This window comes from Lepidochelys kempii, chromosome 10, assembly GCF_965140265.1.
Source record: "Lepidochelys kempii isolate rLepKem1 chromosome 10, rLepKem1.hap2, whole genome shotgun sequence".
Taxonomy (NCBI): Eukaryota; Metazoa; Chordata; order Testudines; family Cheloniidae; genus Lepidochelys; species Lepidochelys kempii.
The window spans coordinates 18,108,983-18,124,082 of NC_133265.1; the positions used below are offsets into that span (position 1 = coordinate 18,108,983).

The 15,100-nt window shown below is 43.1% G+C and overlaps 1 protein-coding gene across 3 annotated transcripts in view; it reads left to right on the forward strand.

Annotated features, from left to right (window-relative positions):
• The window catches only part of SYT17 (synaptotagmin 17), a 112,498-nt gene that overhangs the window by 14,121 nt on the left and 83,277 nt on the right, over positions 1–15,100 (forward strand). The gene's annotated exons all lie outside the window — the stretch shown is intronic.

The following is a 15,100-nucleotide window of genomic DNA, read 5'->3' on the forward strand; positions in this document are numbered from 1 at the left end:
CTGCACGTGGGAAGACCTGTCCTGACGGCACGCTCCTTGGGACTATGAATAAGGATGCTGTGGAAGGACCAGGAGAGAGGTTGAAGCTTGGCCAATAGATCCACAAACTGGGTCCATTGCCAGAATTCCATGCTAAGGGATGCAGACTGGGCCATGAATGTTGCTGCAAGTTGTTGTCGCACTGGCTGTGCTGTTTTCAGGTTAGGGAGGGGCCAGTTCTGTTTTCCTGATTGGGTCCCCACAAAAAGCCTGCTTGCTTGGGATTTGCACAGAGGCTTAGGACTTCACTCCTAGTGAACAGAAGTTTGTGCAAGCTGTACAGGCATTACATGTGTACACGTGTCTGTTTCGGAGTTACAAACTGCATGGACCTTATTTTGTCATTGTTTCACATGGACAACTTCCACTGAAGCTAGTGGGTGAAACGTAAGATGAATAAGGGAGGATATCCTCCGAAGGATGCTAAAACCATATGGTTGTTGCTCGTGCCAATGTACTCTATTAGAAAATGGGATCAACAAGATCTGAACCTTTAATATGTTAAAATACAAGTTAAACTTCAGATGAATTATCTTAAGTATTTTTCCCTTCCCTTCCCCACAAATAAAAGTTTTTTGTAGGGAAAAAATCAAGTAGTCCAAGAACCCATTTTATAAAGCACTGAGGAATGTTCAGCCAATTGGATTACTCGGTCGACTGAACTGACTGGAAGCTCACTAACAGAGATGTTTTCTTGTGCCATTATTGCACATTCACTGATCAAAGTTTGTGGGGAGTATTTGGATTTGTTTTCGTTTTAATTAACGTTTTGAGGTGATTACGTTGGTCAGTGCGTAAAGCTTATCTCTACCCTCTGCCCTGCAGTACTCCAACCACTTCCTGTTCCAGTCCTGGGTTTCTCTTGAGCAGAAAACATTAATAGAGCATGCAATTTTCCTTTCATAATACATTTTCATTAATGAAAAAATTAGATGGACTAATGACACTAAGGCTTGGTACTAAAGAAAAGTCTGTTTGTGTCCAACCCATAGAAGACATTTGTTTTAAAATTTTTTCATCCATGTGAAAATATCAACCTTGTAATGCAGACAAGTTAGGCAGGGACTTACTGATTAAGTACTGGTAATGCAAGTTACAGGTGCCTGATGGAAAAAGCACTTTCTTATGCATTCAGAACCACTCAAACAGCAGAATGTTTGTAGTTTGCTCTTTTAGGTTAGTTCCTTTGTACCTTCCTTATTAAACATGTGGGAAAACTTGACAGGTACACAATGGGGCTGAAATTTCACAAAGGAGGACATGAACTTTGTGTAGTTAACAGGTGAGAGATGAATAGCTCTGTTTCCATTCAGATCATGAAAATAATCAAGATATATAGATCTTCAAAATATAGGTGAGGGAATAGTTAGTGTTCATGCTATGTATTCACTGCAGTACTCAGTGATCTTCTAATGTACAACTCTCCACCCATTTGAAGGCTTTTGGTGACTCCTGTTATAATGGGTACGTAATTTAATACCCCAGGATATGAGGAGTTGAATCTCTCTTTGGATCGGTTTGTGAATGGGGTTTCCATATCCATGTTTCTAGTAGATATGGTTAGTGTTTAACCTATGCCCATGTGTGGAAGTGTCTAAGCATTTTTGGGCCTAGCATATGTCTTATTTTGGTTATGTGTCCCAAACATTATATTAAACCAACAATCTTCCACTGAAATTTATGAATAGAACATAATTTATTATTTATTTTCTTAACTCTGCACGTACATTGCAGGACCTATTGATATCCACATAACACTTAGTGCTTTGTCTGAGACTGTCAAAAGTTCACTACAAACATTGGTGCCTTTTCAGAGTAACAGCCGTGTTAGTCTGTATTTGCAAAAAGAAAAGGAGTACTTGTGGCACCTTCGAGACTAACCAATTTATTTGAGCATAAGCTTTCGTGAGCTACAGCTCACTTCATCGGATGGATACTGTGGAAAGTGTAGAAGATCTTTTTATACACACAAAGCATGAAAAAATACCTCCTCCCACCCCACTCTCCTGCTGGTAATAGCTTATCTAAAGTGACCACTCTCTCCTTACAATGTGTATGATAATCAAGGAGGGTCATTTCCAGCACAAATCCAGGGTTTAACAAGAACGTCTGAGGAACGGGGGGTTGGGGGGGAAGGGTAGGAAAAAACAAGGGGAAATAGGTTACCTTTGCATAATTGACTTAGCCACTCCCAGTCTCTATTCAAGCCTAAGTTAATTGTATCCAATTTGCAAATGAATTCCAATTCAACAGTTTCTCGCTGGAGTCTGGATTTGAAGTTTTTTTGTTGTAATATAGCAACTTTCATGTCTGTAATCGCGTGACCAGAGAGATTGAAGTGTTCTCCAACTGGTTTATGAACGTTAATTCTTGACATCTGATTTGTGTCCATTTATTCTTTTACGAAGAGACTGTCCAGTTTGACCAATGTACATGGCAGAGGGGCATTGCTGGCACATGATGGCATATATCACATTGGTGGATGTGCAGGTGATAAACTGATGCCTTTAAGCTTCTTTGCACCCAACCCCTAAAGTAGGGAAGTAGTATCATTTCCCCTTTAACAGGTGGGGAAACTGCTTCAGGAAGGTAAGCGATTTGCACTGTCTCACAAGAGGACTGTTGCAGACCTGGAAATTGAATATGTATTTCTTGACTCCTATACTTTCTCTTTAAAACCAAACAAAACACTTCTGCAAAAAGGGGTCAGTTCCTTTTTTAGCTTGACATTGTCACAGTGGGCTTCAGCCTGTATTTTAATGGTGCCCACAAGTGTGGTAGATGCATCGCAATCAATATGAAAAGCCCTGATCACTGGCAGAAGGAGCTTGTAAATAACTTCAGGCATAATGCAACCAGGGGAGTAACTAATAGGGAGATTAGGAGGTGGGAAGATATGGGCAAGCTTGCTAAGGTTATATGGATACTTAGTGAAGGCTACGGTTAGAGTAAAAGAAGAGGAAAAATAAGGTAGACAGCTGATTAAACCATTTCTTAACATGCTTGCTCTTTAGTTTCAAGCAGTGGAAAAGATGATAAATACTGGGCAAAGAAAGTTTGGTTGTATCTAGATCCTGTTGATAAACAAAGTTTATTGGGCCGGGGGGCGTAAGGGGAGGGCAGCCCTTGGCTCTTATTCTTGCCAATCTTGTTTCATGCAGAATTAAAACTCTCCGAAATGTTTTAACCTGTCTTTGGATGGAGTGTTTGGAAAACGAGAAGTATTATTCATTCTTGGATTTTGACTGGTGGATGCTATCCAGTACAATAGTACAGTGTATTCACCTTTTTAAATGTAGTGAGCTCTACAAATAAAGAACTGTGCATTTCCATTAGGCTTGTGTACATTTAAAATGTTGAGTTGTTTAATTCTTGTTGGCATGACCAATATAGACATTCCACTTCCTCTATAAGTTAGCTGCTGTTCCAGCGCTATAGAGGAAATGAATCATTCCTCTATTTCTGGTTTCAGAGTAGCAGCCGTGTTAGTCTGTATCCTCAAAAAGAAAAGGAGTACTTGTGGCACCTTAGAGACTAACCAATTTATTTGAGCATAAGCTTTCGAGAGCTACAGCTCACTTCATCGGATGCATTCAGTGGAAAATACAGTGGAGAGATTTATATACATAGAGAACATGAAACAATGGGTGTTACCATACACACTGTAACCAGAGTGATCACTTAAGATAAGCTATTGCCAGCAGGAGATGGGGAGGGGGGTGGGGGGGAACCTTTTGTACTGATAATCGAGGTGGGCCATTTCCAGCAGTTGACAAGAATGTCTGAGGAACAGTGGAGGGGGCAGGGAAATAAACATGGGGAAATAGTTTTACTTTGTGTAATGACCCATCCACTCCCAGTCTCTATTCAAGCCTAAGTTAATTGTATCCAGTTTGCAAATTAATTCCAATTCAGCAGTCTCTCGTTGGAGTCTATTTATGAAGTTTTTTTGTTGAAGAATTGCCACTTTTAGGTCTCTAATCGAGTGACCAGAGAGATTGAAGTGTTCTCCGACTGGTTTATGAATGTTATAATTCTTGACGTCTGATTTGTGTCCATTTATTCTTTTACGTAGAGACTGTCCGGTTTGGCTAATGTACGTGGCAGAGGGGCATTGCTGACACATGATGGCATATATCACATTGGTAGTTGCAGGTGGATGAGCCTCTGATAGTGTGGCTGATGGGATTAGGCACTATGATGGTGTCCCCTGAATAGATACATGGACACAGTTGGCAATGGGCTTTGTTGCAAGGATAGGTTCCTGGGTTAGTGGTTCTGTTGTGTGGTTGCTGGTGAGTATTTGCTTCAGGTTGGGGGGCTGTCTGTAAGCAAGGACTGGCCTGCCTCCCAAGATCTGTGAGAGTGATGGGTTGTCCTTCAGGATAGGCTGTAGATCCTTGATGATGCACTGGAGAGATTTTAGTTGGGGGCTGAAGGTGATGGCTAGTGGCGTTCTGTTATTTTCTTTGTTGGGCCTGTCATGTAATAGGTGACTTCTGGGTACTCTTCTGGCTCTGTCCATCTGTTTCTTCACTTCAGCAGGTGGGTATTGTAAGAATGCTTGATAGAGATCTTGTAGGTGTTTGTCTCTGTCTGAGGGGTTGGAGCAAATGCAGTTGTATCGTAGAGACAGTGATTGCTCCAGGCAGTGCTCTGCTCTCCTTCCTGTTGAACAGTGGATGGATTCCTATTAAAAAGAGACAGTGGTGCAGGGATATACTATAGAGTGGGTTCGCTGAGTACAGATTAAAGTGCATTATTTTGAACATCTTATCTCCTCTTGGAGGCTCGTTTGTCTCTCTAGATTTGAAAAGAGGAAGCTCAGACTAGTCATACGGATTATGAATCATGAATGTTTCTCAAAGTAATCTTCCTACCCAGACTGTAAATACTTTCACAGAAACTATTTTAGCTGCTTGGCCATCTCTGCTTTACAAAAGCTATTGAAATGTTCTGAATAATAGATGAATCTAAGACTCTCAGAATATCAGAATTTAGGAGGATGAACCTCTTAATCCATTTTTCCTAATTTTTAAAATGATTTTTTCACTCTGGTATGCTGTCATAGAAGTTGATCACCTAAATCTGTTACTTCATTCATATTTCTTGTACTACAGTACTGTATGGTGGTTCATAGGCACATAAACTGTGTGCGCTTTGTTTTGGGGACTATTTCATTCTGTGTTTATTCAACACCCAGCACGATGGGGCCGTGGTCCGTGACTGGGGCTCTTCAGTGCTACCACAATGCAAAGAATAATATAACTCGGATACCGTGGTGATGGACGTGATATAACTGATGGGCTAAAAGTGGGGAGTGAGAGTCAGAGTTTCTGGCTTATATTCCCAGTTCTACAAGTAACTGACTTCAGGCAGGGATTTCTGTGCCTCAGTTTCCCTTTCTGCATAATAGGTATAATACTTCTACTGAAGGTTGTAATTAGGCTGAATTAGTATCCATGAAGAACTTTGAGAGCCTTGGATGAAAGGTGCTACTGAAGTGCAAAACATTATTATAGATACAAATCTGGAATTAACGCTTGTGGAGCATGTTGAAATCCTCAGGTGGAAGACACTATTCGAAAGCAAAGTATTATTATTACTATTTAATTCTTTAAAACATTTTGTGATCCAAACTGTATGGAAGATGCAAAACAAAGTAAGCATCTCTGAAGTAAATTTAATGACAACTGTTTGTTTTATAGATTTAATCCAGGAGTTTCCTGAGGTGTCGCAGGAATCGTACTGGAACACAGATCTGCTGACTCCCAGGCTTGTGCTTTAACCATTAGACCATGCTCATTCATGAAATTCTATGTGTGTGGGGTGTTAGAAATTCTATTTCAATGGGTAGGCAACTGGTATTTCTAGTGATTCCTTCTCATTCTGTAGTAGGGAAGAGGAAGGATTGCTACATTAAGTTGTATTTCCCCTTTTTCCATTTAATAGGTGGAGTTGGAGGGGGGAATACTGCAAACACACACATGGAGTATGATGCCTGTGTTTGTATTTGAGTTACAGTCACTCAAATGGTTGCAGTAAGCACATCTTAAGCTAGTATGCTCCAGTATCAGTGCTGTAAATGGTATTTTTTTTTTATATGGGGCAGGATACTGCCTGATAGAGCAGTGGCATGGAGCTTCCCGCTCTCTCGGGAAGTGTCTTGGCACAGAGGCAGCTAAAGAAAGCAGACCAGGATCTGACCATGCTCTTTGCTTCAGGGATCACTCGTGCACACAATTAGTTTACATGAATTGGAGAGGAGAAGTTTAAATTTAAACCCTGCAGCCTGTCAATAAAACTTAGAGACAAGGTGGGTGAGGTAATCTCTTTTATTGGCCCAGCTTCTGTGGGTGAGAGAGACAAGCTTTCAATCTTATACACAGCTCTTCTTCAGGTCTGGGAAACATACTGGCAAATAAATCTGACAGCAGCCTATGGCTCTTTGGAGAGGGTTGGGGGGCAGTGGGTTTGGAATGAAAGAGGCCTTGGGCAAAACCTGTGCACATCCCCAAGGACCAGGATTAATGCTTTCTGAGTCCCTCCTCCTACTCTTACAATGCTACCTGCCCCGAGGGTATGTCTACTCAGCATTTTGGCCAGAGTGGGAGCAAGTCTTCCAGCCTGGGTCGGCAGACTTTGGGTAGCAGGGCTCATGCTAGTGCTCTAAAAACAGCTTTATAGACAGTGCTTTGAAACGGGGGCTCAGGCTGGAAGTTCTTAGGCTTCAGATCCCAAGCCCCACTTCAAAGCACTGTCTGTACAGCTATTCTGGGAGCGCTAGGGCAAGCCCCACTGCCCCAAGTCTGTTAACCTGGTCTGGGAGACTTGCTCTAAAAAGCTGGCTAGACATATTCTGCAAGCCCTCTTCCTGACTGCAAGATAGGCTGAGCCAATCAGAGCAGTAACAAAACCCAGTGACTTATGTGAGCAACTTCTTAGGCTGTAAGCTCTTAGAGCAAAACCTTGCTCCCACTAAAGTTAACGGAAGGTTTTCCATATATTTCAAAGGGTCCAGGATCAGCTCTGTAGCTGCTAACTATGGAGGGAGCAGAAATGTAAAAAGCTTTCAGAAAATAGCTATAATATAGCCATTTAAAAACCTTGAGAATAGTCATAAGAACCTATATAAAATAGGGAATAGATCTCCTTCATCAGCGTAGCATCTAAGCTCTTTTCAGTAGTGCATTAAGCAATGTGACTCATCTGTCAGGTGAGGTGTGTTCTTTCTCTCATCCTTTCCCCAAAGGTACAACTGTGTGTGTGTGTGTGTGTGTGTGTATATTTGGGGGGAGGGGGAATTTTTTTTTTAAAGTTACACACCATTTTCTGTGTGTTAGTCAAAGAAGTGCACCTTGCACCTGGAGCAGAAGATGGTGAGGTTTGTGGTGGTGCCTAGTCCCTGTGGGAGTTCATTCCACAGTCTCAAACTGACCCCTGAGAAAACTGTCTTCTGCACAGACAAGCTTCATCCTTATGGTAAAAGTGCTATTGTGCCAGAGGAGAGGAGTTGTCAGTTATGGTCTCCATCCTGCAACCTTATGTGATCTTCTGGATATGCTGCACCCAGGCCATTGAGTGCCTTTAAGAGCAAGAGCAAGACCTTAAAATGTGACTGTTCTAGTGTGGAAAGTGGAGGTCAGGGGTGATGGGCTCATGGTTGCCCGTGCTGCTGAGATGATGCACTGCAGCATTCTGTATGAGTTGGAGTTTCCGAAGAGCTGATGGCTTCATGCCCAGGTATTTCATATTGCTGTAGTCCAGATGGGAGGTGTTGAAGGTGTGTATAATAAGCCAGGTCATTGCCCATCGTCTTGGGATGGAGTCTCCTAGCCAACCATAGAGGGTAGAAAGCAGCTTCCTTGAGTAATACTATGTGAAAGGTTAGTGTTGGCAAGGAATCCAGAAGCATCTCAAACTACTGACTGAATTGGCCAGTGCTGGTTGTTTCCGAAGTGGGAAATGTGTTATGATACACCCCTGGGACAGCAGTAACATAAAGTTATGGTGCTTTAGGCACATCTGGCGAAAATACTTATTGGTCTGCTGAGTCCCATCCTAAATACTGGGGAAGTGCCGCTTCTTTGTGGCATTAGCTATTGTATTTTGTAGATATTCCCTTGGAAGCCAGACAAACTCAAATTAGAAATAGGGCACAAATTTATAATCGTGAGGGTGGATAACCATTGGAATAAACTACCAAGGGAAGTGATGGATTCTCCATTTCTTGATGTCTTCAGAGCAAAACCAGATGCCTTTCTGGAAGGGCAAAACCGGATGCCTTTCTTAGCCAAACACAAATCACTGGGCTCAGTGTCAGGCTGACTGGGTGAAATGTAATGGCCTGTGATATACAGGAGGCCAAACATTCATAGACATCCTCTGTGAATGTTGATATTTCAGTATAAGAGCATGTAGGCTATGCGAGGAGTGAAGAGGCTGTTGAAAAATAACGTAGCTGCTGTGCACTGAAAGGTTCCTCTGAAGTGCTCCTTTGTGAGAGAGCACTCTGAGGAACTCCGTGGGATCTCAGAGCGGTGTCGTGTCAGCCGCAGTGCTCAGACGCCTCAAATACAAAGATTATGTGCAGCTCTAGCAATCACCTGTCTACCAGATGGTTTGAAATTTTGTAATGAGACCCTTGTTAATGTTTCTGTAGCAGGGTAGGCACCTGCTCCTGCCCTTCGGGGCTTAAAACACCCTGGAGAGGGCTGTGGCTGGGGCGAGAAGCCTGGGCTGATAGGGGAAGGTAGGCTCAGCTGAGGACATGCCCCAGTCAGGCCCAGCTGGCTCCTATAAGAGGCTGCGAGCCAAGAGTCCAGACAGTTTCCTTCTGCCTGTAGAGGGAGAAGGGCCTGGCTGCAGGGCAGGATACCTAGATTAGAGTAGGGTTGGGGAAGGGCCAGAGGGGCTGGGAGCTCTGGCCTGGAAAGCCCCAGGATGCTGGCCTGACTACAGGCTGAATAGGTGCAGGGTTGCAGAGGGGCAGCCCATGGGTATGTAGAGGCAGCAGGTCCTGAACCCCCTTCCCTGTGATGAGTGGCTTATATACTGCAGTCTGCCCCAGAGAGTGGGGCTAGATGGGGCCTGGCAGTAGCCCAGACTGAGGTGGGGGTTCCCTGGGTGGGGAAACCCAAACCTGAGAGTGTGGGGGTACTGCCAGGGGGGCAGCACCCCAGAGAAAGGGGCACCGGGTCCTGGGAGGGACATGGGGGCTGGCAGTAAAGCGGATCACCGGCCTGCAGAGGGCTCTCCGGTGGCTGGACGAGCTAATTCCTGACGCCTACCAGCAGGAGGCGCCGCAGGGGTGAGTCCGCACGCTTATAGTTTCCAATACCTAATGCACATAGACCAACAATTTTCAATGCTCCTACATTGCCATGAGAAAGAGTTGCCTATATTGTTGCAGTGCAATATAGCCTTATTGTCAAGCAACTCTAATTAAGAATTGAAGGATGTATTATTTATTGTCATGGGGTATGACCACACTGCACTCTGAGGTGTGATAGACATACTCATGCTAGCTTTGTCTGTGCTATCGTGGCTACACTAGCAGTGTAGGTGCAGCGGGATGGGCTTCAGCACAGGCTGTACGCAGGGGACCCTGGGCACGTACTTGCATTGGGAGCCCATGCTGCTGCAGCTCCACTGCTATGATCCGCTGTGACGGCATGGGTAAAGTTAGCGGATGTATGCCGGCTTGTGACAATCACACCTGAGATTGCAGTGTAGACATACCCTTACGTGTGATGATCCAAAGCCGGCACAGAATTTGCTGTTACATGAACCACAATGGAAACGAGTGGATGCATTAAAATAAGAATGAAGGAAAGGGGTGGGGGCGGTAAGGAAGGAAATAACACAAAAACAGAAGGAGCTAGAACCTGATCCAGTTAAACTGGTGTATATCTGGAATAACTCAACTGATGTCCCTGAAATTGTCCTGGATTTACATCCATATAACTGGGATTGGAAGTACCCTCGATATAGACTTTACTATTTTTTGAGTAGTCTAAATTTTCAAGACTGAAATATTTTGAGTCTCTAACTTTCATAGAAAAATAGATCACATTTGGGTTCTATATTCTGCTTATCTGAAACTTCTCCTACAGTTTCAACTGGATAAAACATTCTTCCGGTCCTGTCCTTAGCTGCTGTTTTGTCCCCTTAATCACCATCCACCTAAGAAATGGCTGCCTTTCAAAGGGTAGTGAAGTGATATTTCTAGAGACAGGGTCCTTGTTACAAGTGCAGGGCTCTTACTGAAGTCAAAGAGAACGCTGTGAACACAGTATTTAACCCTATTTGTGTCTGCTTGTGAAGGGTTTACACAATATTCTATTTGAGTATGTGTTTATCATTAGCAATGAACGCTGCTGCCCCTCACTTTCTCATGCTCCCTCCCACCTCTGGTCCCAGCCTCCTCAAACTCAAGGGGTTATTAGGGTTACAGCACAAACAGAGATCAGAGAGTGGAATGCTTCTTCCGAGGTTTATGGGTAGAGGAGCAGAAAGTGTATGTCAGATGGAAAATGTGTTGCTTGAATCAAAGCCTGAAGACTGGACATAAAATAGCATGAAAGATAAGTTGAGTTATATGCAGTATGGGAATGTGTTTGTTGCTTAAGAGTGGCCTGTGTGTATATTTTCAGGGGCTCCTATGTTGTGCATTTTCTTTTTCCAGTGATTTGTGTAAATTTGCAGAGGCGGAAGTGGGAAGGGGTTGCTATGAGGATAGGTTTCTTCCTCCAAAATACCTTGATAACCTTTTCGTGGATTCTGGTGCATTCTAAAGGCATGGACACATGATTGTACCCTGGATGCATTAAATGGATTTCTCCCAGTTGTGAGGTGGGTGGGAATTCTATTTCATTCTACTTCATCTAATCGGGCATTCACTTCAGGCAGTTCATTTGAACCAGCGATTTGTTAGCAAGGTTGTTGGATGGTCCCTCCCAGCTAAGGTCCAGGGAAGGGTCTTTACTAATATTAAACTGTCTCTTTTTTTTTCCCCTCCCCCTACCCTGTGCGGTATGTGTGTAGTTGCCCATTTCTCACTGATTGGGATATTGGAAGGAGGACTATAGAGTTTGGTTGGGAGTGTGGGAGGACTTGGAGGACGAGATTCAACCTTCACTAAGGAGAAGCTTTGAGAGCTGCTCAGGGGATTTTTATAAAATGTTTTAAAATAAAGACTGCCTTTCTGGGACATGATTTAGTCAAACACCAGTCATTGGGCTCAATATAGGGGTACTTGGGTAAAATTCTGTGGCCTCCAACTAGATGATCTAATGATCCCTCCTGGCTCAAAAATCTAAGAATAAAAGTTCCTTCGGTTAGAAGTTGAGATGACCTTCAACTGCAAAGTTCCATGCCAGATCCAAAGTTTGGAGGCATTTGGATGTGGGATTTTGGTGAGCCTATGATGAAGATGGGGGTTGGCTACAATGTGTCAATTGAAATCTGAACTTTCCAAAAGGTCAGATGTTAAGACACGAGAGTTCAGTTTGGGTCCATCTCCAGTTAAGTTCCATAAGCATCATGAACTGAAGTTTGTACTCCAAAAGAAATTGGCCAATTTCCTTTAACTCTGTTTGTTCTGTTGGCTTCACAGCCTCCTCACCTGTTGAACTTAGTGACATTTGCCTAAGTAAGGATTGAATGAGAACTTCAGGATGTGGTCTCAAATATTTGTTTGACATCAGGCCCATATAAGACAAGGCAGGGTGAAAAAGAAGAGCATACTCAGTGTATCTGTAATTCATACTTGACAAAATTGCAGTCCTTCAGAAAAACAGAGAACAAATTGTTACTGAATATTTCTTATGTCATAGATGTACTGGAGTACAATATTATATAATAGTTATGTCTTTAAAATGTAGTGTTTGTGTTTTATATTTTGCATATCTGCTTGGTAGGACAATAGTGAGACACTAGTAACAGAGTCTGCTAGGAAGACATGAGATGATGATGATAAAAATCTTTGATTATAAATGACTCTTGCTTCTTACCATCTGTTTATGTTTAAAGTAAACTTGTGTGCATCTCCAATATGAGAATGATTTGACGTTGACAACTGATTAATCCTATTAAATGCCCAGAAGCTGGTGAATTTGTAAAGCTCTGGAGCAACATGAGTTAAATCTTCTGTTTTTGGCAATCATTTAATGATTTTTTTCTCATTAAAATTTCTTTTTAATATTCTGCAGCTTAAAATATCTTTTGACAAATTCCCGTTTCATAGCTGTGCAGTCCAGGGGTCCAATTATAAAGGCTTTGCTGGGTTGGTTTAAAAATAATTTATACTTAAACATTTTACATGATTTTGCATATAATAAAGTGATTGCCCCATATGAGGCCCTGCCGTTTTATGCTAACCAGTATTTTTAGATCACTATTGGAGTCGAGAAAGTCTGTTTGAGCTAATTAATTCTCTATTCTGTTCCTCTTTTTTGAGTCTGTTTTAATAATAATGATTTTATATGTTCTTATGAATCAGAAAAGAATTATTGAATGACTTATTAAATAGGAATGAATGTGAATTAAACAGAATGAGTTTCTTGTTGCAAGAAATACTTTTCACGTATTTTAGGGGAGAGAAATGTTCTGCTAAGATGAGTCAGCAGTAAGTCTATAATATATAACCAAAAATTCTTCATAGTTACTTTACTGTTTATCCACAAGACTTTAAATGGATGATCTTGAGTGAACTCAATGGGGACAGGTCTGTCCCCTCTTAGATGAATAATACCTACCCTCATTAATCTCTTTTTATAGTGCTTTCATCTGTAGATCTCAAAGCACTTCGCAATCTCTAATGTATTATCCTCATGATGCCCTGTGAGGTAGAGAAATATTATCACCATTTTACAGATGAGGAACTGAGGCACAGAGCGCTGAGTGAGTTGTGGAAGGTCACGCAAGAAGTCTGTGGCACAACAGGGAATTGAATCAGGTCTCCCACCATCCTAGGCCCTAGCTCTGGACTATCCTTTCCTGCTGTTATGGTGGAAACAGTGACAAAAGATTCTGAAGAGGATAGTCAGTTTTATGGCTAAAGTGGTAGCCTGAGAGTCAGGAGATCTGGATTGTCTGCATGGTGCAGCAAAGGACATCGGAGGGGTGTGATTTGTGAAGCACTCTAATGTGCTGCGTTCTAACTGCCCCCTGTAGCTTGCTGGTATGTTCTAAAAGGAACCTAGTTTCCATTCATGTATTTGCACAGGCTCTGGCTGCCAAATTTCTCCAGGGGCGATCAACCCCTGCTCAGTCCCATGCCCTGCCCCCACTCCACCCCTGCCCCCAAATCCCCACCTTTTCCTACCTCCACTCTACCCCGCCCCTTTGCTGCCTCTTCTCTCCCAGTTCCGCCCCCTCCCCTGAGCAAGCCCCATCCCTGCTCCTCCCCCTTCCCTCCCAGCACCTCCCGCACACTGCGGAACAGCTGATATCTAGCAGGCGGGAGGCGCTGGGAGGGAGGGGGAGGAGTTGATCTGCGGCGCCCTCTCTACATTGACTGTTGATAAATTATGGTCAATATCATGTTAGTTAACATGACTCTGCAAAGTCTAGTTCTAACACAACCTAAGGTTCTCGTGAAGACCAGCTCTTAGGGACATGTTCCTTCAAGTATTTGTGTTTTATGTACTTGGTAAAACAATATACAGAACATACTTCCTAAAGGGACATGGTTTAGGAGAGGCTGTGTGCTTTTGGCTGCATTTTCAAACTCTGCTTCAGCATCGTTCAATAACAGTTCTTGACAGATCGTATGTTAAGGACCAAATAGAAAGTGTGTATGAGGGGAAGAGCGTAACTGTGATTCTACAGTGCACGCAAGTACATTATAAATGACAGGCAGTGGGGATCTGAGGTTTTTAGATCAAATTTAGGCCCTTCATCTGGAGATTTAAAGAAAAGAGAAAAATGTGCTTTTACTGATACTGCCAATTAGGGAGCGGACAGGTGGCCTGATAATAATCCAGATGCACTGCAGAAGATGTGGAAGTAGCAGAGGCTGTTTCTGAAGCAAAGCAGAATAGTGCGTTTAAAGGGCACAATAAAAGAACAGGAGGAGAGCAGGCAGTCTGGCAGCTAATTCTTTATTATGTTTTAGAGAGGCAAGGAGGATGTGAGGGATGCAAAGGACGCAACAAAAAAGAGAAATGGGTGGGCAGATAATATTAAACTAGAAAGGGATAATGCTGAGGAAAATTACAGAGAAGAACAACAGGGACAAAAGAAATATAAAGAACAGCTGGCTATTACCTTCAGGGTATAAGCAAAGGAGCATGTGAAATGGATCTCTGATCTGGAAGTGTGTGTATTCGCAGGTATAGACGATGTCATTGAAGTAATTTAGAGACTGTCAAGACAGAAGGCCAGGTGACTTGTGGAACTGGGCTACCCTGTCTTTGCCCTCTAGGCCACCTGTTCAAATCCATCCACTTCAGATCTACTGTCTTCAGTTCAGTCCCCAGTAGGCATCACAAAAGTCACCATCACAATGATCATGGCCCCTCAATTCACTGTTTCAGTACAGAGAGGTCAAGGTTTTGCATGGGCTGTGTAGAGTATTCTGTATTGTAGGGGCTAAGTAGAAGCATGGACTGCCTTAGTTTCTTGCAGAACCCTAGATTCTGGTTCTTGTAGAACCTCAGGATTTGAGGCTGAATCCCCTGGTCATTCTGAGGGATATGGGGGCAACCTCTCCCTGCTCCAAAGGGAGTGAGCTGATGGAAATTCTGTCAGCTATGTGGCAGTTCTCATAGATGGGAACTAGGGAGAAAGGATTGCCCAGTGGTTGGGGCATTAGTCTGGTACTTTGAAGTCCCAGGTTCAATTCCTTGACCTTCCCACGCTTCTTGGATGACTTTGGGCAAGTCACACAGATTATGTCTGCCTAGATTGTGCCAGCCTGCGGCAGGGAGCCTCCCAGCCCGGGTCGATACTTGGACTTCTGTGAGTGCACTAAAAATAGCTGTTTAAACAGTGCTTTGGAATTACAGCTCTAGCTGGAGCTTGGGACAACACCTCCTTCCCTAAGCTTTGGAGCCTG